We start from the raw sequence: 25,574 nt of genomic DNA, 5'->3' as shown, positions 1-25,574 counted from the left end.
TTGCAGGGAATAGCCTTGAAGTCATAGAGAGGATGCTGGTAGCTCCAGGTCAACTGGAGAACACAGAATTAATTGAAAAAATCAGCATCAGCAGGCATGCTGGCTATGTGTCGTGAAGATCGCTTCTTCACAATGCTGCATGCGATACACCTTTTGTTCACATTACCTGTTCAAGTAGTTACCAAATTTATCCCCACCAAGGACAGCAAGAGCTTACATGCTCATGGATGGGAGTAAATATTTACAACGATCATTTTCTCATATTGTCATACTTTTTTTTTTTTATTTTACTGCCGGAAATGACATTTTTCATCCACAGATTCCCAAGTTGTAAGGTACAATGGAAGTATTTCATGACTGAAAATGTTTCATCCTGCTTACTCTGTTTTATTTTTGAACTTGGAAGTGGCTCAATTCTGAAGAATGATGAGCACATTAATACTCTCACATTGAAAACCTAGACTGCATGTTGGTTTACAGAATTTTTTTCATAGTTCTCTTTAATGCTGTGTCGTAGTTCAGCCCCGGACGGGACCAGACTATGCAGTCTCTCTCTCACTCCCCCCACCTTCCGAGAGAATAGGGGGAGATGATATAAGAAAAACGGCTCAAGGTTTGAGATAAGGACAGGGAGAAATCCTTAAAGTTACCGTCACGGGCAAAACAGACTCGACTTGGGGAAAACTGTTTATTTATTACTACAAACAGCAGGAGAATGAGACAGAGAACAAGATAACCTCCCCTCACCCCTCCCTCTTCCCAAGGTTAACATTAGCTCTATTACCGTCCCCCCCCTCCTTGAGCAGCACAGGGGGGAAGAGGGAATGGGGGTCGTGGTCAGTTCATCACGCGATGTTTTTACGCTGCTGCTTCATGGTTGGGGGAAGAACTCCTCGCATTCCTCCCCTGCTCCGTTGTGGGGTCCCACCTGTAAGCCACAGTCCTTCGTGAAACTGCTCCGGCATGGGTCATCTCTTCCACGGGGTGCAGTCTCTCCAGAACAGCTGTCCCAGCGGGCCCTCCACGGGCCACAGCCTCCTTCAGGCCTCCACCTGCTCCAGCATGGGGTCCTCCACGGGCTGCAGGTGGATCTCTGCTCCTCCGTGGACCTCCATGGGCTGCAGGGGGACAGCCTGCTCCACCATGGTCTTCACCACAGGCTGCAGGGGAATCTTGGCCAGGAGCCGCATTACTCCTCCCCCTCCTTCTTCACTGACCTTGGCGTCTGCAGCTGTTTCTCTCACAAGAAAAGTTTTTGCACAACAGGCTGGCAGATGCCTCTCAGGATCTCTTCACATCATCCAGCTCATCTCCTCTCCACTTCTTGCAGCCGGGCCGGACCAAGTCGGGCCCAGTCGGCTGCCTGGCAAGAGGCCAGAGGGGTGAGGCCTGCAAGGCCCATGAGGCTCATGCCTCCCCCTCTGCGCCTCTGCCCACGCTCAGCTTCTTCACATCTTCTCTTCTCTTTTTTTTTCCTGTTTTCCCCTTCTTAAATAGGTTATCACAGAGGCGTTATCACAAAACATTCTGCTACCAATCGGCTCGGCCTTGGCCAGCTGCAGGTCCGCCCGAGGCCTGGCTGAGTCCACTGAACAAAGGGGAGCGACTTCTAGCAGTTTCCTACAGAAGCTACTGCCTTAGCCCCCCCCTCACTAAACAAAACCACAACATGCTGTCTATTGTTTACTTGTAGATTTGTAGCTGACATGAAACCTACAGCCATAAGACCAAGATGTACTTCTCAAACTACTTTAGTTCTCCATTGATGCAGAAAAGGGCTGGACCTTTCAGACAGGTTCTGGAATGTTTCCCTCTAATAAGTAATGCTATTTCACAAGCAGAAAATAAAACAGAAGTATTTGCTTCTCTAGGTTCTCTAGCAGAAGTTCATCCTCCAGTATTCCATTGCTAAAATACAGCTCTCCAGGCTTTTTACTCCTCAGACCTATCACGACTTTCCACCGTACTTTATTAGCTCGAAGCCAAACTTATCAGCCATTTTTTCCAATTAAAACCACTTGGAGGTGAACCCTCTTCAAGCCAGTTAGTGCTGTTTATTAGTAGTTTGTCGCTTTTCTTTTACCATTTAATATCTCTGTAGCCTTTCTTTTTTATGTGACACATCTTATTTCTTCATAACCATTTTGTCCAACATATAAGAGATTTTTTTTTCTCCTTATATTTGTAGAGTTTAAGTCCGCAGATTATTACTTTCTCAAAGTCCATAGAGTTTCACCCACTGATCCTGGAAGAGATCCCATACTTCATGATGGAGCAAGAACATAACTTGAAAATCCCCTTCATCCTTAGTTTGATTCATGATGGGCAATCTGCCTTGTTCCTTGACAGTATGTTCCAGTGGTTAACTAATGTCAAAATCATCACCTTTTTCCCCATCTGAACATACCTTTCTATAGCTCCCCGCAACTGGATCCCTTCTGTCTTTGTCCATTATATAAAAGAGTGAGAAAGTTTTTCTCCTTGTAGGATAGTACTAGGCTTTGAGGAAGTCTCCTCTTATCCTTTTAAGTCTTGGTAGATATGAAGGAGAACATATTTTAGAGTCAGGAACGAAATAATACAGCCTTTGAGTAAGCCTCTGAGGAAACCATGAGCTGAATTACCTGTAATTGTTTATGTGGTGCAATTTCAGGGCTGTGATGGTCCTATTAGTGTCATTCTGTAGATTCTTACCATGCCCTGGAGGAAAACCTGACAAAGGTAAGCAAACAGAGGAAATTGAAGTTATTAATCTCAAATCTGGTTTTTTTTTCTTTCTTCATATAAAAAATTATGTCAAAAATAAGCAATAAAACTCCACATTAGTTCTGTTGTTCCCTGAGGAAGACGCAAACTACATCATCCATGCAAATCATACCTACTTTTATTAGGGGACAAGTGGTATTAAATCCTAAGAGAGAGCACAGATAATCGTAGGTAGGATTATTAGGGTTGGAAGGGACCTTCAAAGGTCATCTGGTCCAACCCCCCTGCAAGGAGCAGGGACATCTCCAACAGATCAGGTTGCTCAGAGCCCCGTCCAACCTGGCCTTGAATGTTTCCAGGGGTGGGGCGTCATCATAGGTAATCCAGCTAGTTCTAATGACAAGTCTAGTTAGAAAGGTGAGTCTTTTTTTTGACCTAGGAAAACTGAAAATGTTTATGAGAAGACAGAGTAAATCCCAGGAAGTTTTGTAACTGAAGGAAAGCTTTAATGCAGTTACTTGATGAAGCAGCTCTGAAAGCATTCACGTAAAATCTCAATGATGGTGTTTAACCTCCAGTTTGTTTAAATAATTATTTGAGACAGAAAGTTTAATGAAAATTAAACATCTTAAATTCGAGTTAAATCCTTCACAGACTTGGTCTTACTTTAGTCGGCTTACATTCTCTAGCTGTTTGGGGTTTAATGCAATGAGCTTTTAATAAAACTCAAGTTACAACAACATTTCAATGTTCAAACAGAAGCATCATCAAAAACACGTAAACCTGTGCAAGTGCTGTCATTTCTTTGTGTTTGAGTCTGGGTGGCAGCTTGTTTCCGAGATGCTGTTGGATTCTTTGGGGGCTCTTTGGGGTTCCTCCTTTTTTGTTTTGTCTCTCTTATCTATATGGTCAGGGGTGAGTTTCTCTGCTTGCAGTGATTTTTGAATTGGGCAGTAGTGTCTGTTCTTAGTGCATCAGGTTCTGTAATGCCTTTGAAATTGTATTTTGAAAACCTGTATTCTTTGCAATAACATTGCAGTCCTGTAAATTCTTAAGCTTGACATTCTTAAGAGTGCTTGGAATTTTTTTCACTTGTATTAAAAGTATAGATTGTATATATCAAAGTCTCCTGGCTTTATAGATAAAGTACTTGAAAAGTTTGTATTATTAATGTGGCACACTTGCTTGAAGTACTAGAATAGTCTCTTCAAGTGTAGCTGCTTCTGTTAAATACTTCTGTACGCTTCTTGTAACTTAAAATTTTATAGGCCTGCCAAATAATTAACTCCTCAGTTATATACTCAAGGAATTCCTTAGTTATTGAACAACATATTGCTAACTTGTAACAGAATCTTCCTTCTGTCAGAAATGCAGGTACATGTCATCATCCGGTTCAAAATAGCATCAGGAACAACCACAAGCAAAGTTTAAAGCTGGATAAATGCTTTTCTGTTATAGGAATTTTTTTTTACAAAGTTTAAAGACAGAAGAAGTTTTACACCGTCTGAACACAGATAAACAAGCGAGTTGTCACCTCTAAAAGAATTAATGAAGTGAGAGTACTCAAAAAAACTTTCCTTGACCTTTCTGATATGTAATGTTCTTTTGACATCAAAGTCTTCCTTTTAATTCTTGGTATGTTTGCAGAAGACGCCAGTGTTTAATGTGATCATTTATAATAAGACATGTCTCCAGAGGAAAAACTCTGCGGTTTGAAATTACATTATTGTGCAGGAATGAGGTGGGCTATTTTTGTGGATGAGCTTATGACTTGAAATAACTGAGACTGCTACATACTCGGTGTACTCAATTAAAGAGTTAATTTGTTAGGATCTTCTAGGATGATCTTATTTTGAAGGGGAGAGACAAAATTGTCTTCAGAAGAGTCACTCTGATTACAGACATCTCTAAGGAAAGATTTTTGCTTGTCTGGCTTGGAAAAGAGTTTTAGCTTCGTTACTTATTAAATTTAAGTCTACAGTTAGAAGTGTCAGGGAATATTTTACATGCAACAGGGAAGTCTTTACAATATTTAGAGTACTGGGGAGTTTCAGGGGACGTCTGTGACAGAACAGAGCAGTAACCAGGTTTCATGAACTTTTACTGTCCTTTCTTCTGTTTTACTGCTCATTCCCATTTCACTTTGTTCACAGAAGGTTCTAATTCTCCCCGAATTGCTGTATTGGAATCTAATTCCCTCGTATTGCAGTGCTTTGAGAGTCTTTATGTTGATGAACAAAATTAGTCTTTTTAGCGAGTAATTACTTAAATTACCCTAATTATATAATAATGTAAGGTCAGCAACAAAATTATATATACTCTAGCTGAATCATTATAATGCTGATGACATTAAATGCCAAGCGCTAGCTTCCATCCTGTCTCTCCCAAAGCCAAGGTTTTGTACAATCCCACTGCAGTTTACTCAGTGTAATTTAGTTTGAGGTGTTCATCATACCGGAGATGGCCAAAAAGGTATTTGAGATAATTAGTTAAGTGATTTTGTAATTGCTAAAACATCTGTCAGAATTAATTCCAGCAAAGTAGCCATTTTATTGAAATAAAAATATTCTTGTAATGCCTTTAGCAAAATAGCTCCCTTGAAGTCATTGAAATGGCTACGGGGAGGAATTTGGGGTATTGAATTAGTCTTTGGTTGTACACTGCATCAACTCTCTGCCCTTCTGTCGTTTCAGCTTAGGAAGACATTGTGAACCTCAGTGCAATAAGTCTTCAGCTGCTTATAATAAAACTCTGTCAGCTTCTTCAGCGCTGGGGCTGTTCTGGAGAGTTCTGAGCGTTCCTCGTGCTCCTGGGGTGCTTCCTTAGTGTCTCCCCTCACCTCAGATGTACTCACACTACAATCTTTTCACTTGTTAGGGCTCTAATGAGAATCCATGGATGTGTTTGTTTCAAGGTTTTATTTTTTTGTCACTTCAGACAGCTGTAAGTCTACAGGTCGTCTTTTCAGAGTCCATAAATGAAGCTGAACTTCTACAAACATGGGTATTGTTTAGAGCATTTTTAGAATTTAACAGCAGCTAACATTTGGTTTCAAAATAGAGGGTGGTAGATTTAGATTAAATATTAGGAAAAAAATTTTTACAATGAGTGTGGTGGAACACTGGCACAGGTCACCCAGAGAGGTGGTGGATGCCCCATCCCTGGAAACGTTCAAGGCCAGGTTGGACGGGGCTCTGAGCAACCTGATCTGGTTGGAGATGTCCCTGCTCCTTGCAGAGGGGTGTTGGACTGGATGGCCTTTAAAGGTCCCTTCCAACCCTAACTATTCTGTGATTCTATGATTTTGAGAGTTAATGTTTTGGAAAATGCCAGTGATCCTGCGATTGAGTATTTGTGGTAGAAAAAACAGTGTCACTGTGAAAACTGTGTGTAGAGACTAAAGCTGCCCCATTGCAAAGGTACTCCTTTAGTAAGTACAGGCTGTGTGTATATTAAATTAAGCAGTGTTAGTGAACAGGCACAATCAGGGTCCCTGACACCCAAGAACGCTCAGTCGTGTAAATGGTTCTTGACCCAACTGGCAAACTCCGATAGTTCCCAGTTGTATTGCAAAAGTTGGTACTGCTTGGTTCTCTGTCAGGGCTGTAGCGTTGATGTCAAAGGAAATGCAGTTTGATGGTGGTTGCTCAGGTGAGGTCTACCATGTGTGAGTTGTGCGTGGCTCTGTGATGAGTACAGGAGTAGGAACTGCTGCCCAACGCATGTTTGGTAGAGACGAACTAGGCTACTGACCTTCATCTTGTCCTGCATCCTGCTAGTGGACAGCGTGACGACATGCAGTCGCCAAATAATGCTGTGAGGCTGAAAATTGAGCTCAGCGCTGTTGTGGTGCAGAGAAGTTTGCACCGCAAGCGTCGAACCTGATTTATGCACAGATGGTGGTAACCGGGGTGTGTGTGTGGCAAAGCAAAAGATGCTGAGTGGAGGGAAAGTATTCAAGAAAAGTGACCAAAAAATAAAGTTGCATATATTCATCTGAAATTCTCTGTAAACATATTGACAAGTTGGAGCAAACAGTGGACACTGATACTAAAGACAGAGAAGAATGAGAGCTCAGCCATGACATTCACAGCCACAAACTACCTCAGTTTTATGAGCCTGTTACGCGTTTTTTCCTGCTCAGATTTCCCCCGCTGCATCCACTCAGTCCTGAGCCCGCTTTCCCCAAGTGTCCCATGGGGGCGAGACCTCACTGTTGCCAAAGGAACAGCACAGTAGTGATGAAAAGCATGTGGGATCTTTATGCCTCAGGGCCCGCATTTCCCGTGGCATGGATGTTACCAAGTGATAAACAGCTTTCACCAGTTCATACTCAAGAGTTTCGTTGAAAGAATTGAGTTCATATGTGTCCCATAGTGCTTATTTCTCTTCAGCAGACAACAGGTGGTAGTGCCTTTCTTTGGATGTGAACACCAATGTTTTCTATCTCTAGACAGGTCTTATGTTCTTAGAAATCAAGGAGCTCATCAGATCCAACCTAATCTCAAATTTTCCCCAAGAAACTCTCACACAAGGACATAATCTTGGAGCATGGGTAGCAGAGCAGCTAGTGTTATCATCCAAGGATGGTCTGCTGTCAGCTGTCTTCGTAGTGGCAGAGTATGGAGGACTAAAGTACTACCCATGGTAGAAGAAGATTGGCCTAGGGGCCACTTAGTCACCTGGACATATACAAGCCCATGGGACCAGATGAGGAGAAAGCAATGGAAGTCATTCACTTTGACCTAAGCAAGGCTTTTGACAGTCTCCCATAGTACCCTTGTATGCAAATTTGAGTTATTTCAAAATTGGAGATGTATTTTGGATAGATATACTGCAAGGTGGATGGAAAATTGACTGGACTGCTAATCTTGAAGGGTTGTGATGGCATGAAGCCGGTGACTGGCTCCTGGAGGTTCCTCGAGGGTCGGCTCTGCAGAAAAGGAGCTGAGGAGGAATTGAATGTCAAGCCTTCAGCGTGCTCCTCTGGAGATGGAAGTGAACTGCGTACCAGCTGTATTCGTTGGTGGGAGTGTAGCCGCAGGCCCAGCAAAGTGTTGCTTCCTCTGTGTTCAGCACCCATGTCTAGTTTTGTGTAGTCCAGTACAAGAAACATACGGACATACTCAAGTGAGTCCAGTGAAGAGCTACTAAATTGTTTAGGGAGGTAGACCACGTGGCATAGGAAGAAAAGCTCAGAGAGCTGGGGTTTGTTCAGCCTTAATAAGAGAGCACTCTTCGTGCTGCGTACAGCTACCTGTGGGAGGGTAAAGAGCAGGCAGAGCCAAGCTCTTCTCAGAGGAGCACAGTAGGAGGAGAAGCAACAGACACAAGCTGTAGCAAGGGGAATTCCAATTAGATAGAACAACATGAGGTGGTCAAACATAGGAGCAGGTTGCCTAGAGAAGGTGTAGCATCTCCATCCTTGGAGATATTCCAGACTCCACTGGGCAAAGCCCCAAGCAACCTGATCTAACTTTGAAGTTGAATCTACTTTGAGCAAGAGGTTGGACCAGATGGCCTCTGGATGGCCCCTCTAAGCTGTGATTTTTTAAACTACAGGACAAAAATTATTTAAAAACAGCTCCAGTAATCCAGCTCATCATTTCAGAGTAACACTCTTAACACTGACTTTCTGACAATGCAGTTTTTTAAAGTCTCTTCTGTGCTCCTTTTGTGTCTGGGGCCAAAGTGCCTGCAGATACCTTCTTGTAGTAAACGGTACTGCTTTAATGGGGTTTCCAGCAGTGCAGGGGGTGGCGGTTGGACCAAGGACAAATGGAGCAAAGAGTGTTCCAGAGCAGGTTGTTAAATACCGTGTCCATAAGGTGGACTGAGTGGTTAGCACCTTCTGCTCACAAATGAGGTCTGAGATCTTTGGTTAACCTTTCTCTCCACTGTGCACTGAATTTGGCACAGAACAAGGTGGTCTGAGTGTGATGATACCCAGCCAGCTGAAGGTCAGTAGGAGATCCTGATGGAGGAGGTGTCTCTCCTGCTTTCCCCTGGTATAGAAAGTTAACATTTAATTGTTGCAACTGCTTTTGCTGCAGGTCCTGATATTGGACAATTAACTTATCAATTTCTAACCTCGTACCTGAACTCTGAGGAGCAGATCTATACTTGGTAGAGCTGCTGGGTTTCACTAAGTTTATACAAGGGATCAGTTTGACCTGAACTATGCTCCACTGTTGTGTAGTAGCAAAGCTTGAAATTTCTCAAATTGCTTAGCAGTGTAACTGCTGCAAAAAAAAAAAAATATAGCGGTTTCAGTGTATTTTGATTTGCTGAAGGCAACCTCTAAGCAATAACCCGGCTAAGCAATAGTTTAATCGCAAAGCCAGTTTTAAATGTTCTTTATTACAGGTGCCTGAATTCACCCTGACCAGTTTCCATTCTCTTTGAAGCTGTGACTTTGTATTTGCCCCAGACGCGTGTTGGGGAGTGGAAAGATGTGGCAAAGATTCTGAGGGACTGTTAGAGAGCCCCTGGAGACAGAGATGGAAAAGTCCTTTTGTAATTATTCCGCAGACTAGACTGCGTGACATCAGTATGATTCATGCAAAGTCATTACAATTTATCTTTGAGTAGAAAGTGGGAACAGGATAGAGAGGAAAAAAAAAAACTTGCTGTATGTCCGCTTTTGTTACCAAGTGCAGTCATAAATAACTGGTTAGGTGCCGTCCTGAGGAGCTGGGGTGAAATAAGGTGGAAGGCACATTTAGAAAAATCCACATTTGTAGGACATTCTCCTGTTGTTTGATACAGATTATATGTAAAGCTACAGTATGATGATAACCAGCCCAGCAGCAAAACAATGCAATAAATAATAAATGAAATATGTAATGCTTGGTACAGTTGAAATAGGCAAACATTTCTGACCTAAAATTCTGTTAATGCCTCTTCTCCGGGGAGTAGTGAGGATTGCCACCTATTTCTAAATGCAGCTATTTTGCAGGCTAATTTCTTTCTGCCCTTCAACACTTCTCATGCCATCTCTTACTCCTCTTGAATTACTGAGTTGCGTTTTGTACAAGAAATGGCATTTGGGTTTGTATTTGAAATGACCAGGATTGCTATTAGAAATTAAATAAAATATTGCCTTTTTTTTTTCTTTTTGTAAATTGCCCCAATCGTAGCAAATTAACAGTAAATTGATAGAGAAAGGTAAGCACAGATCCTTTAAATCACAGTGAAGTTTTTGGCATTCAAGCTAGAAGTGTCTCAATTTAACACATCATTGGTTTGTATTATTAGAAATTTCATTGGTTTGTGGAGCGTGTGATGGTTATGCTCTGAAATTGAAAGTACATAGACTCAGGACTTCTACAGCAGGCTGAGCTCCTACGCCGTTACCCATCAGCGTGCAGCAACTGCCACGGCTTGTTAATAAGCACAGGCAAACCACCATTAAAGCCCTGCTTGCCACTGTATAGAAAGATTTTTAACAGTACTTATTTTCTTGTTTATAGTTCTATATCAATCATGAAATGGGAACTGAGAGACCAGTAAATGTCATTTGCCACTTTTCGAGTGGCATGAATTTATCATCTGCGTTGCGTTTCAGCACATTCATCTGTTTCCTTCCAAACGGGAGAAGGGGATTAGAGTGGAAATGTGTCTTGAATCGTTAAAAGAAACACTGCTTAAAATAGTAACAGAAATTAAACTAGCCAAATAGTTTCAGTTAATACTTAGTCAGTGTCATCCAAACACTTCTTTTACTGTTTCGAACTTTATCCCCTGAAAATTGTCCTAGAACACTTTCGAAATAGGGGAGGCATTTTTCATTAAATAGTAAAATATTTTTAAAAGCTTACTAAACTTTAAGAGGATCTTATTTGCATTACAGCTGCCTTTTCCATGGTATATTTGATGGGAACTTAACAAGGGTTTATTATGTCTACAAAGTCCTGGCATGGTATCTGTTCTGTCATGTGCAGGCTATGTTAAATGTGCCTTCTGCCACGAGCGTGAAGCTGGTTTTATTCCGATGGTGGTTTTCCCATCTGCGGGGAGGGTGACTGGGAGAGCTGTTTGACGCCATCGGATAACGAGCGTTTCTCCACTCTTGTGAGCTGCTAGGAGGTCATTACGTGGTACTTAAGACATGATCTTTGCCTTTTGCCTCGATGGATTGGTCTCATCTCATGTCAGCCTTTTGGTCTTAAAGCCTACTGTTCTTCATTGTTCTTTGCTAAATAAAAAATGGTAAAATGTTTGTGATAATGTAGAGTAGGACGCTGATGTGTCTGAAGTGCAGGTGGTTTCACTGGCTTGTCCCAGTGGTGTCCCATTCCCAGGGCAAAGCCGAGTAGCCTCTGCTGGGTGCATGCCTGATGGCACAACAGCTTTTTTAAGTAGCGCTTCTAACGTTCTGGTCCTGCAACGTGATGGGACATAGGCACGGCGTGTCACCAGGCTGGGTAAGGAAACAGTTGTACCTTTATCAGGTAGTGACAGGTGTTAGTCATGGGACGGAACAGGGTTTGCAAAACACTTGGGAAACCAAGTAGCAAAGAAGATGCCAGATTATTTCTTTCTGGTATTTGGACGCTCCCAGGTAAGGGTGTTGTTGGGTCAGTTAGCGAGTTGGATCCACCCTGCGAGTTACAAATGAGATATACTCATTTAACCTAGTCCATGTGCAGAAATACCTCCATGGCTGAGGGTGCTCAAATCCAGCCCCAGTACCGGCAGGCAATTCGTTAAGCACTGCAAATCCTACCGCAGTCACGCTGCTATATTTAGTCAAGGACACTGTGATACAGGATGTAGCTCCTTTAGCGTGAAGACTTTCTGGACCATCTACACTTGCATGGAGACATTCACCTGCAAAGTCCATTTTCTTAATGGAGCCAAAACTGGGATCTGAATGAGTTGCACTTGAAAGCAATTACTTCCCTGCTTTTAATTAGTACTGGTTGAATACTATTAGTTAAATAATGTATTTGATGAATAATGCTGTTGTCCATCAAATAAATTATTCAATTAATCTTTTTTTTGCATTACCTAAACACTTCCATAGGTTGCAGTTATCCATTGAATAATCTATTAGAATGATGCATTGCTTTTCAAATATACTATACAAAAAATAATTTTATCTAGTATTCAGCCAAGTTTCTCCTTAATTAAAATTTGTATGTATATAACATCTGTGCCTGAAGAGTCACAAAGAATTTAAGTTAGTAGCAGACACGAGGTAGAGAGAAGTGTTTCTATTATTATGGATGATTTATGTTTTGCTACTGCTGTGGTATTGTGCTTTAAGAGTATGTCAGGGATGCCAAGAGCTTTGAAGAATCTATTTTTTTCCTTTTTTAAAAAATAGAGTTACTTTTGGAGTGATCTCCAAATAAATGATATACATTTCACCAGTGACGTGCGGCCACCCTTGAAAGGGGAGCGGTTTGCAGCCAGTTCATTGCGCAAGGGTGGAGAATGAAGAAACAGAAGCTGAGGAAAGGAGCCAATTCCCCGGCAGAAGATTCACACGGCAGGCAGCAACTTCTCCTCTGCACTCACAGGCAGAGAGCTCTCGCTCCCAGAAAATGACTCAAGGAGCACATCTCAGAAGGGCTGACTGCTCCTATCAGGGTGCAAAGTAGTGGGTGGCAGGGGACCCAGCTTCCAGATCTAATATTTACAACAGTAATTTACACAGACTGTTCAAATGCCTGGAAAAAAATATCAAAATGTTGTTTGGAGAAAGCTCTAGGATGAGTAGCAGTGAGTACAGGGTAGTGGCTCTCTATTGCCTCCTTCAGATGTCACTGCCAAAACGCGTGTGCGTGCATGTGTGTTGGGGCTGGGAGGCAAAAGGGAATGTGCCCAAACCCTGCTCTGGCTGTAGCAGCACACGACTGGGCAGCCTGGTCTGCTTTTCCTCTTCAGCAGGACCTGTGTGACCAAAGGAGGGGCTTTCTGTCCCTTACACAAATGGACAAATGTCCTTCTCCCTTGCACATGCACCTTGCACCATCCTCAGCCGTTTCTGTTGGCACTGTTGCATTTGGAAGAGTTTGGTTTTGTTTCAGACAGGAGGGGCTGGTCAGAGCCTGTCCCTGCTGCTGCTGCACGGGCCGGTACCTTGCGTAACAGCTCTGCAGGATGGGTAAAGCCTGTGGCCAGGCATTCAGAGCCCTGTGTCAGGGACATTGGGTCTCCAGCCTGAATCCCCCGCCTCAGCAAGTCCAGAGGAGGCCAAGAAGATGATCAGAGGGCTGGAGCACCTCTCCTGTGAGGACAGGCTGAGAGAGTTGGTGCTGTTCAGCCTGGAGAAGAGAAGGCTCCAGGGAGACCTTACAATGGCCTTCCAGTGCCTCAAAGGGGCCTACAGGAAAGATGGGGAGAGAGGGCCCATCTTTTAGGGGGGCCTGCTGCAACAGGACGAGGGGTAATGGTTTTAAAATAGAAGGAAGAAGATTGAGACTGGACATAAGGAAAAAATGTTTTACAATTAGGGTGGTAGAACACTGTCCCAGGTTGCCCAGAGAGGTGGTGGATACCCTATCACTGGAAACATTCAAGGCCATGTTGGATGAGGCTCTGAGCAACCTGATCTGGTTGGAGATGTCCCTGCTTCTTGCAGGGGGGTTGGACTAGGTGACCTTTAAAGGTCCCTTCCAACCCAAACCATCCTATGATTCTGTGGTTTCTACCAACATTCTTCAATGCAGATAGCAGCTGACATTTCCAAATGTGCCCATGTCCCATTTTTGGAGGTGACAAGTCCCTGAAGTCGGCGTTCAAATGCCTTTCGTTGCCTCTGTGTTTTCAGACTTGCAGGTTTGGGCATTCTAACTCCATCTCTCTGGACTTCTGCAGAAATCACATGCCCTCTCTGCCTCAGCACTTCCAGAATTCCCCTTGGTGCCTGCCTGTGTTGTTAAGACCCCTGAACACCCTTGAAAATTTGGCTGGCATTGCCGGCTGGGGTGTTCAGAGTGGACGGTCCCTCCGGGAGGGTGCTCTGGGAGGTGAGCGTCCTTGGGAGGGACACAAGCGATGGGAGGCTGTAGCTGTGGAGGATCAGGGCTGCAGTGCGCAGGGCTGCCCCTTTGGTGTTTTTCACTAAAATTCACTTAAATAAAGAATGAAAAGCCAGTCTTGTTTTGATATAGGTGAGGAAGCAAGTCCTTTACTCTTGCAACTACATTTCTTTTTAGCTGCCTGTTAGTAGAATTAAAGAATAATTTAGAGGTTCAGAGGATCTCCATGAAGTATGAAATAACCCAGTCACCACTGCGTTTGGGGACCTCAAAGACAGTCAAGGAACTTGGATTGAGGCCATCAAGGTCATCTGATTTTGTCTCACCAAGATCAAGTGGGTTTTAATGTGTAGCTGCTTGGTCAAAAAGACTTTTAAAAGGGGGAAAAAAAGAAAAAAAAAAGCCATTTATTGAGGAATTTAAGTCCTGGGTTTTATTGCTAACCCTTGGGAATGGTTTTGCAACAGCTCACCGTCTCTCTTGTTTAGAGTGTCTGTCTCAAAATGATGTTGGCTCTTGATCTAGCCAGCTTGCCTGTGTCTTTTTATTAAAGTTGCACTTCCTGTGATGGCGGATTTAATTTAATGCAAACGAAATTGTGTCTAGGTGGCATGATCTGACTGTGTTATGCAAACTCCTACATTATGACATTCCTCTCACACTAACTAAAAGCCTTGTTGCGCCATATTAATATAGAAAGGGTTATTTGTTTTGCTGGTAATAAAGGCTGTATATTTGCTATTTGGAACTAGTAATAAGGTTGACTTTTACGCAACCTTGGGGAGAAAGTTAGGTTATTTATTTATTTTTTGAAGAGTTAAAAATTAAAAATGCATCTTGTGTATGTTCAGATGAGACAAGAGCGAAGGAGAGCACATACAAATTCCATCAAATACAATTAGCATAATCAGAGGCTGGATGAGAGCCACGAATGATTGCACAAGAGAAAAAAAAAAAAGTGGTTCCTGGGATCTTGGTGCATCACCTGAAGCTAAGCAGGACACAAAGCAGTAGTAACTATTTTTACCCAAGGGCAATTTTTACTGATACTGCCCTTGTGAGCAGCTCTTATTTTATTATTTTTATGGATTCTTTTCCTGCCCTAAATTTGTATACTGAATTATCCATGAGGATAAATGTCAGAGTGGATTAAGATTAAATTAGGAACTAGGTACTCCAAGACAAAAAAAAAATTCTCTCTCCCACCTATGCACTCTTTTTTTTTAAGTTTAGTTTAGGTTGTTTGGAGTGGTTTTGTCTTTTTTTCTCTTTAGAAGCACCAGGCTGCAGCTACATAGACTGCATTTTCCTTTGAATCTTTTTACATTACATTTTCTGCACAGATAATTTAACGTCTAGTATCCCGCCTTCTTTGGTTTAGGTCATCATTCTCTTCACAGAGTTCCTGAATTTCTTTCTTCTGCTTGTAATACAGCTGGATGATGCTCTTTGTCATTTTTTTTTTTTTTTTCTCTTTGACTCTGGTTCTGCTGCAGCGCACACGAGGGCATAGTCGGAGAGTTTACAATGGCTTCTACCTTCCGGAGAGCAATGAGTAATTTAGACCACTTGTTATCCAGGGCTGCCAGGCTTCAGCTTCTAACAGAGCCGATGGAGAGAAGTAGGCATGACACCTAAATTAGGTACCTGTATTACATTGTTTAGCTGCTGCCCCTAGATCTTCCCGGGTTAGTTATAATAACCCCGTTGATGTTAGTAGGTAAAGACTCAGCATTTAAAAATTCCCCCCATGTTGTACACACAGTCTTTGCTTACCTGCCCGACAGTCTTTTCCCTGCCTTCTTCTTTCTGGCCGAACTGTTAGGTTTTTCTGTCACTTTGTGTCTCGTCTCTTATTTTCTCCTGTTCCGCTCACCTCCTTTCCGCTCCCTCTGACCCATGCAAATACTCCGGAATACGTTCACGCACTCATACTTTATTAGTCTTTCTCATATGCATGCTTTTCTGGTTCTTTTTTTCTTTTTTTCTTTTTTTTTGCTGTACTTGTTTTGTTTGGCATTCTTTTTACATTTTAATACAAAATATGTTTAACAGTGTCTAGTTAAAATTGCAGTTGTTTACACTCTCCAAATGGTCCCCTTGGGAAGCAGGAGGAGCACAGGGAATGGAGACGACGGCGGCTGACGATGACTTGTATTTAGCACATCTTCCTTTGCCCACAAAACCATGTTTACAGGATTGATTTGACCAGTTTCTGGCTCAGAGCAGCTTCCAGCAGTTGCTTAGTCTTTAAAACTAAAATAATAATAATAAAAAATTAAAAACCAATGCTTTCTCTCACTTTGTGCATTCAGAGCTCTCTCCCAAAACAACGTGAGCCAGGATTTCTGATGGGCAGGAGTCGGTCCGCTGAGCACCACTGAGAAGATTTTGAGGAGCAAGATTGCAAGCACGTACAGCTGGAAATAGGAGTTCCTTCCCACTGGGGAAACTTCTGTTTTCTGAGTATAGGGAAGATTTTGGGAGGTTTTCTATGTGTTTTAGTTACACCATTCTTTCCCTCTGGTACTCTTACTAATGCTACTAATGCCCCTGGGCTTACAGCTCAAGGTAAGATGCTGTGCTGGGCATGTGACAGCTTTTCCAGACATGGAAATGTCACAAGTTTAAAACCTCCCATTTTATGCCCTATCCAGCTGTAAACAGGAGTTTTATTCCACCGAGAAAGGCAGATTTTTAGCTTGCCGGTGGAGTTAGCTCTCCTGGCTAGATCTGAAAGGGCTTGAACTCCCTGCAGCTGAGTATTGAAAAGCTGTAGACAGTCACATTTTATAGATATTTTACTTTTATTTGTGTAATAAAAAAATACAAACTGAGACCTATGTAGCTCAACCTTTGGTAAATAATTTAAATGTACAGATTTACTCATGAAAGAGAAGGAAATTAAAAGATGTCTCAAGATGACTAGTTCCAGAAGCAGATAAATCATTTTTGTTAAATGACAGCAACAATAATATCTTACACTTCTCACCTCGTTAAGAATCAGAAGGTTGTTTAGGTAGTAGCTGCTGTACAATATATACAGGGAAAGATGTGCCCACTGCTGAAGTGTCCCCAGTTTGGTGCTGAGCGTGGTGGTGGTGCCGTGAAGCGGCGTGGGACTGGAGGAGAGGGCTCCCAAATCTCCTCGAAGGGGCAGGGGAATATTAGGCAGGCAGAAATGTAATTACTGGAGTGGAAATTGGGCCAAGACAATGGCGCTGACAATACATTCTTGGACAATGTGCTCTTTGACTGTAACTGTCCATGAAGCAGGCTTGCCAACGGTATTGATTCTGGCAGTGGATTATCACTGACAGCCGGGATCTGCTGCCCTCCTGCTTTAAGCAGTGCCCTAATGGGTTTTCAGAGAAACGGGCGGGGTAGTATATAGAGAACAACTCTCCAGGAGATGTTATCGCATCACAGGTTCCCTGAATGTGTTGGATTGACCACATGAGAAATACTGTTTAGACATTCAGTGCCAGGGCAGCGAATCTTACGTATTTGAGAGGTGCTGGACCTACACAGACCAGTTACAGGTGCCCTGCGTAACGTCCAGCCTGCCAGCGTCAGCAGCTCCGGGCAAGTTCCCGTCCCCGTGCTGAGGCTGATCTTGCTCAGCCCCACTTCCATCATGAGCTCTGACTGAAACAAAGCGTAAGCAAAGTCTGACCTTCATGATAGCTTCTGTCCTTCAGAATCTACACCTGGGCAATAGTTGCTGGCTTTAGCAAATGTAAGACCTGGGTTTCAATAGCAGATGCCTTAGGTAATGATGCTTACAAGCTGATGGCACTTTTATTCTTAAATGAAGTTGAATATGAGGAGGGTGTTAGCTAAAATAATGAGATAAAGTTTGGGAAAGTGAAAAATAATACCTGCACATCATCCAAATGATCTTTGTCTTTGTGTGCAGAACGCATCAAGATTGTTCCCTGATCCTCAACTGACAATTTTAAGTCCTACTGTAATACAAATAATAACCAGATATTTAGGACAGATTAGAATTTACTTTTGGATCCATTAGCATTTCTGTTAAATCTGACAAACGATTTAGAAAATCTATATGAATACGAAGTGCCTGCTCATCATATTTTGTGACAGCTGGGTGAATACTTGACATCTTTGTGCTCTTAAAAGAACATATGCAAAGACTCAATCTAATTTGTAGGGTTGAGGGAATTTATTTGCCTAATTTTGAGCCCACTAGCACATGATGGATTTGAAAGTTCAGTTCTAACAGGAGTATAATTGGGTTCTCATTTCACTTAGGAGAGAGCATGATAGAAAGGGTGAGGAGAGAGATAGAGACATGGGGAAAATAAAGTAAGAAAATGAAACTGAGAATACTCATGAAAAAAATTGCAATGAGACTGAAAAAAAAATGTAGCAAGGCAGAGCATGAGAAAAAGTCTGTGCATACAAATAAGATACTCTTTAAGGAGACAGAAGAGAAAAAATAATGCATTCTTAATCATAATGCCACATGTCTTCTGGCTGGAATGAGCTGGTGCTTTAAAATATACTCGCTGTGGTAGCTGAAAAAAAAGATAAAATATGAAGTCTTAAAGTTGTGGGAAGGGAGAGAGGAATGTTTCTCTAAATACTTTCTCAAGCTCAGTAAGTAAAGCAGCTCATCAAATGCTCAGTCTTCCAGGGGTAGTCCTTCCCTACCAGTATCTGTGGTGCAGACAGCATGCTGCGAGGCTAGGACACACGGCCATGGCCGTACAAACTGGATCCTGTGGGTGAACCTCAAGCTCGCCGACCGTCAGAAGTTAGTCTGATGTCTCCAGTGGTTTCATCTGGCACGAAGACCAACCCACACTCCAGAGGTCAGCTGTCTATTGCCAGAATACTTAGCTTGGTCCATTCCCTGCGTGCATGAAGTGTCCTAGGGTGATCACAAGTGACGAAATCCTGTCAGGTGACAAATGACACATTCGCAGGATGGACATGTCTGCTTATAGTTACTGCTGTGTACCGAGAAATTGAAGTGGTGCTGTACCAGGTGAGAGGGAAGGAGTCTTGCCATGGGACTCCTGAGTGTTTCTATAAGAGACACAAGATGGGTGGGACAGTTGGTTGGGATCTGACCTGTTTACATATGCTTTGGCCTTTGTTCAGATTACAAGGACATTCCTTTTTCTTTTTTTGGGGGGGAAAGCTGCTTTAGCCCGTAATGTGCACAGTGTGATTGGTGGCTGTGTGGCTTTCCTCTGGCTTGTGTTACTGGGGACCGCTGCCATGCGAGCAGCGCTTCCACCAGTCCAGTGTCCTTCTTCATATGGGGCCAGGACTTGCAAGCAGGACTGCTTGCCAGCATCATAAAGCAGCTTTATTAAAAGTCCTTAAGGAATACCTCTCCGTATCCCTCGAGTTTATCTTTTAAATTATTCTCTTCGTGGAAAAAAAAAGTGCAGGACTTGAGTTTGGTTTCACTCTCTAGCCCTCAGCATTTACGTTTTCCTATTTACTTCCAAACGAGCTGGCTTCTGATGTCCCCAGCCTTTCTTCTGGCTCGCTTTGGACACAAAGTCCCTTTGCAGCTGGTTGCTAATGGGTCCAGCTGAACCAGCGTGAGCTCAGGGCATTAGAAGGTACATCTCTCTCCAGCGCTGTAGGACCTTGTTGGCTGCTCGAGGTTTAGGTCAGTACACAGCAAATGGAAGTGCTTTTCCTGTGATACTTGTAGTTACTTTGATTTTTAGGCAAGAACTACATTTCCAGCTGTAGCACTGGCAACTTTCATTAACGCTCCTTGTTGAACAGTAGCTTTTTCATCTTTGTGCTTTGCTAACATTGTAGAATTAAATGGGTTTTTCTGTCTTTTTGATTGTATCCTGATAGTCTGTCACCTTTTGATCTCTGTATCGTGCGCATAGGCAGTAAACTCCTTCATGTACAGATCGCTGGGGGAGTTTGTATGGGGCTGTATTTTTAATTCAGACAGTGCAGAGCCCCAGATGCTGTGGTACTGTGAAATAATTGTTGTTGCTATTATTAATATTATTATTATTATTTCCACATTACCCTTGTGATACCTAGGAAAATAAATTTTCTTTAAAGTTTATGAAGAGCTCTAGGAAGAGCTGGAAATGGCGACCTACAGACACAGCAAATGGCCCGAGGTACTGATACACTTCTGACTTTATACAGCAACTTCTGCTTAATCCGATCACTGGTTAATTTAATCCTGTTTCGTTTGATTGGATCCCCTGGAACCAAATCATTTGTATTGTGTTTTAGTCTGATATTTCTGATCATTGTCTTTGTTAATTTGATCAGGATTGATTGAACCAGTCATTGAAAATAAATCACATAATTAATCTAATGCAGCATTAGAAAAGCAGATCCTCAGCTCGTCTGTTAGCTTGTACCTCTTGTTTTTCTTCCCCAGTAGATGGATTTTGGACTTCCTTTAGAAAGAAGCAGAGATTAACATTTTAATAGCATCCACTTGTCAGTAGGATAAGCATGTCAGTAGAATATGCATGTATGTGCATATATACATATGTTTATTTAATTGTTTATGTAGAATAGAATAGAAGATAAGAGAACAGAACAGAACAGGAGTAGTTCAGTTGGAAGGGACCTACAACGATCATCTAGTCCAACTCTCCTCTCCAAGCGTTTAATCTCACAAACTCTGTGACTCTGAGGCAGGGGTGTTGGGTGGACGGTCTTGCTTAATGATTCACCTTTCCTAATGACTCAGTGATTTTAAGGGAATCAGCATATGACCCGTGTTTGGATTTGGCACAGAATCATCAATAAATGTAAAAAAGAAGAAAAGGCTCTGTTCTTTGTTCTAATAAGCTCTGGATAGTCTGGTGCGCAGTCAGTGCTTGTCTGAAGCTAATGGTTACTCCAAAAACTGTGCTGTGGGTGGGAAAGGAGATTTTGGATTTGCAACAAAGATTATTTTGGTCTCTACCTGTTGTGTGGAAGGGAAAGTAATTCAATTTTTAATTTGTTTTTTAAGTAGGTGTTTGGTCCCATTATGACTGTTCTCTCACTCTGATCAATACTTGTGACCAAAGTTAGCCATTTTGGTCTGCACTGTTAGATATTTATAGATTTGTGTTCTAATTGAAGCTTTATTACAGCAAACTAAGGCTCTATTTGTCTTCTGGAGGCAATGATTGCACAAATAACAGCTAAAATTCCCTTTACCTCTCCTGAAAGCCACAGCAAGTTCATCAAGGGACACACTGCCTCTTAAGGGGTATTACCTGCAAAGACCCCGGGCTGGTCTCCTGGGCAGTTCATCCTGGGGGGTTACGAGGGCACTGTCTACCCTGCACCCATCCGAGCAGAAATAGTAACTTCTGATGGACCATGACCGGCGTCAGCAGAGGAGGAGAATTAGGAAGATCAGATCATGATTTGCTGTTGTAGGTGAGATAGCCCTACCAAGGGTCATTTAATTTTAGCTTGTCCTTCCCTACATGGCTTACGGAACCAACCTGCCTTACTTAGGGCTCACGATAACCGCGCTCTCCCTCCCTGTCACCCTGAAGTTTCTTGAGTGGGAGGTTATTTTTAGAGGGGATTTACCTTGTGTTTAATTCCCAGGAGCAAAGAGAGTAGGAGGTTTTATGGTTTTAGTAGCATAAATTTTCTTTAAAAGATAAATAACAGAGGATTTTCAAAAGCACGAAGTCTTTGGCCAAACTCCCCATCTTTGCTGGGTTTCCTCTTCTTAATGAGTCCAGTGGCCCAAACTGGACACTCAGAAGAATTTCATCATAAAGGAACGTAAAGCAATTTATTGTTGAAGGAATTGTAAGTAGAGCTTAGTCTCAATGGTAGCCATTTATCCCTGGATGACGAAGGACTACTTAGCATCACAGATTGCCACAAGCAGAGTAATGTTGAAGGATCATCTAAGTCACACCCCAAAAATGAGAGTGGGGTGCCTGGAAAAAATGGGTGGTAATGTAGCACAGTTTTGGTAGGCCTACTAGTAACTCTAGCCACACCTATACCATTATCTGTTTTACTTTAGATTGTGTGGCTGTGGACAGCAAAGTATGTCTGATAGCCATTTGCTAGATTTATAGCTTGGTGTGCGATGTTTGCCATAAATCTTTAAGAAGGACGATGGTTGAGGCAGCTGGAGCGTTCGTGCTAGTCCACGAATCAGTTCTGCTGAAGCAAAACAAGAGAATGGGGCAGCTTCCTACTGGTAGCATGGAGATACGGAAACAAAATGAGCAGGAATGCTTTGATGTAAAACCTACAGAGCGGAAAAATTGAAGAAAACGGTGACTGTGTTTCCAGAAAAAACATATATTAGCACTCTATTGTAAATCAAATTAAATGACCGCCCAACTGCCTGATCCTGCACTGAACTTCTTGTGTTATTAAAGCTATGAATCTGAATGGAGGCAGGGTTGCACCTTGAGACCTTGTTCCCAAAAAGGATCTGCCAGTCACGTCTGGTCGGAACAGCTTGGTGAATGTTTAGCTTCTTTTAAGAACCAACTGGGAGATTGATGGGTTCGAGCTGTTTTTGCACAGAATTGTTTGAGTCTTAAAATGCATTTTCATCTGTCTGCACAGAAAAAAAAAAAATATTTTAATAAGAACCATTGAGATACGTGATTTTGGATTGAAAGGGAATGCAGTATATTATTTTAGTATTTTTTACTGTGGAGTACATTTGTGTTTCTCCTGCAAACTGAAATTTTTAACAAGACCGGAGCAATTACAGGAATAGCCAGATTTTAGATGCCGTCTTGTGTGTAGGAAGAGGGATGGATTATTAAAGTGTGTAGCCTCTTTGAGAGATGCAGCTCTCTAATCCTGTTTTTCACATCTTAATTTTAGTGACTGCATAACTTACCTTCATAAGATGCTCTTAATTGAACGTTTCAATAGAATTTGAATAAAGTCTAATATATTGGGATTCCTCCTCCACTCCCTTAAAATATGATTTGAAGTTTGTTAGTCTTAATGTACATATCCCAGAGCTAATTGTTTTATCTTGTAAATCAGTTTCTCCTCGTCTTTTATACGGCTTTTACTTTCAGATTTAAAGAATAAATAGATGCTTGATTGGAAAGTCTTTGTTGTTTTGCAGTAGAAAAGGGGGCTAGCTTTATAAATGTAAAAGGATTTTTAGTTCTTTTTTAATTATTTACAAACGCTGAGTTAAAGGACAGTGGGGCTTAAATTATGCATTAAATTAGCATCTTACTGATGGGAGACTCTCAAAGAAAGTTGATATTTTTAAATTGCTATGAGCCAAATTCAGCCACGATTTAATAGCTCAATTGATGTTGATGAACTTAAGGCAGTGACAAATCTGGATCTATAGGCTTATTTTTCCTTTTGCTATGAAAGGTAAGCGTGCTGTTTCTATAGTACTGACTGTCCTTTTGTTTGAGAGTTGACCGAGTATACTTTGATCCTTTTTTTTAGAAAAAGAATTCTCTATTCTCCCTTAAAAAAAAAAGCTTCCTGAGACCTGGATCAGATTATGGAACTGAAGTGAGCACACAAAAGTGCTTGTTAGAAAGTGAAACTTATGTGCAAACTAAATGTGCCCTTGATGACAGCCTTATTGATCAAGCCAAGTTAATAAATCAGTAATATCATGCAGCACTGTTCACCACTCACAGGCTTATTGTGGTTTTCTTTTGTTTTCTTTTTTTTTTTTTTTTAATGTGCCTACTGTGTAGGCAGAGAACATGCACTTTCCTGCCACAGAGTGTGTACTACAATTGAAAAACTGAATTCAGAGGGCTTGAATGTAAAATGTCGGCATCCAGTACAACAAAAGAGAACTTTTATAGAAATAAGTTAATACCGGGCTTAGAGCCTTAAGTGACACAACTTTTACTTTTTAATTATTCCTCTATTCATTTCTAATGCTTTAAGCCCTGATCCAGAATGAAATCCAGGGTCCTGTTTGGATAATTAAAAGAAATCCATGGGAAATTTGGGACAAAAAATGCCATATGGAGCGACTTCTGAACTTATCAATGGCCAGCATTTGCATTCAAGATGAATGTTTCGTTTTCAAGCAGTCTGCCATTAGGTCATTCTTGAACAGCTTTGCCAGTACACAAGGGTTACATCCTTTGTACGCCCTTGGGATTCTGGTCTGACAAGCACTTATCCCATTATTACCCATATTTCCTTTTGCCCTCTGACAAAAAGCACTTATGATGAACTGGATTTATTTGCCTCTACCCTGGGATGCCTGCAGGATCTCTGAGAGCCCTCTTGCGTTGCGTAGTGCATGTTCTCTGCAGTACGTGCTGCCGCGGTGTTCCCGATGTTGCGCGTTTTCCTCCGTTGTGAGATGGTTTTGCATCCGTAGCTTTGCTCTGATTCGGGGTTGATCTGCATGCCAACCGCGTTAGCAGAAGAGGTTCTGCTCAGGCTAAAGTGGGGCTTCTGTGCTCGAACCCAGTGTCGTGCGCTGATGTCCCTGGTGTCCTGGAGCAGCAAGTGTCGCAGCCGGGACCTTGGTTCGATACCTCAGCTCCGTTCCCTGATGTTTTCGCTGAGAAACGAAGGCAGCTGGGTGAGTACCTGAGCCTCTACTGGTGAAATTTGCCAAGACAGAATACCAGGTACCATTTATGAAGCGCTTCTTGTCATTCCATGGTCCTGCATTCATTCCCAACTAGTGTTGAGCACCTGACTGGAGTGCTGGTGTAAGAGCGGTGGTTGTCCTGAGCAGTGCAGCCACCAGTAAGAAACAGATACCACCTATGATCAATTCACAACCTTCTTCTATCCCATGTTTCTCCCTCCTTTTCCATAACTTCATTACTCCTCTTACCTCCCCTCAACCTGCAGCCTGTGTGGATAGGGAGCCTTAGAAAGGGTTAATGAGACAGTAGCAGTTGACCCATTCCCAGCATGGAGTCATCTTCCATTACGTTGTCAGAGCTTGGGAATTTGACTGCCTTATTTAGGGGGGTAACAAATGCAAACGAGGTGATGAAGAGGCTCAGTCCAGGAAAGATGGGGTTGATGTTGGTGGGGGGCAAGAAGCTGAACATGCTCGTACGTCTGCCTTCTTAGCAGCTCACAAACTGGGCAGTGAGAAGCCCCGCTACGCACGGAGCTGGGATCGGCGCTGGGTAAAGGCAGTTGTGCTGTGCCTGTCCAGGACGTGGGCCCCACTGCGCTCATGGGTTTCTCCAAGCCCCTGCCGTTAACCTCCAGGTGGGGAGTGTTGTTAAATGCTCCAAAAAACGGGAATGGATGCAGACTGTACCCCGCTGCTAAGCCATGTGTCTCGCCTGGAGGCTTTGCCTCGGTGCTCCAGAGCTCACATCGGCTGGTGGCTGGTCACTGGATGGTGTTTAACATGCCAGTATTGAATTATTCTCTACACTCGAGAGCAAACTAAGACTTCTTTTGTCTTTTATGCAGGGTGATAACATTTTTCCTATGAGCTAACTGTATGGTTCTCTTTCTCGCTGCTCCCACATTAGCTTCGGAAAGAGAAAAACAACACAGTGTCATCGTAGAATTGCCTGGTGATGGGAACTGTAAGGTAGATGAGTTCTTCTCTCCACCCATGAGCAAGTTCTTGAATGAGGTTTTACTGCAGGACAGCTCGTTTTGTTCCTCCTGCACACTGGCCTGTCCATATCTCTTAGGTTTTTATTACATTACAGTACAGCCCTCTCTTAAAATAACGGTTTAATTTCTGTAGCCCAACTCAGCGACCAGTGCTAGGGAGATAGTGCTGTCATCATTGCATCTTTAAAAGCTCTGCATCCGTCCTTAAGAGCTTCTTTGGCTGTGGACTAGACTCAGAAATATGCTTGGGATTCCATCCAACATGGTGTAGGAATTTACCCCAGATGAAGATCTGTCCCTCTGTGGTTCGGGTTTTACATG

At 42.5% G+C, this 25,574-nt stretch overlaps 1 protein-coding gene across 5 annotated transcripts in view; it reads left to right on the top strand.

Moving 5' to 3' along the window:
* Positions 1-25,574, top strand: part of KLHL29 (kelch like family member 29) — a 401,554-nt gene that overhangs the window by 225,631 nt on the left and 150,349 nt on the right. The window lies entirely within an intron of this gene.

Source organism: Chlamydotis macqueenii, chromosome 3, assembly GCF_036417535.1.
Source record: "Chlamydotis macqueenii isolate bChlMac1 chromosome 3, bChlMac1.mat, whole genome shotgun sequence".
Lineage (NCBI taxonomy): Eukaryota > Metazoa > Chordata > Aves > Otidiformes > Otididae > Chlamydotis > Chlamydotis macqueenii.
This window is presented reverse-complemented; position numbering and strand designations above follow the sequence as displayed.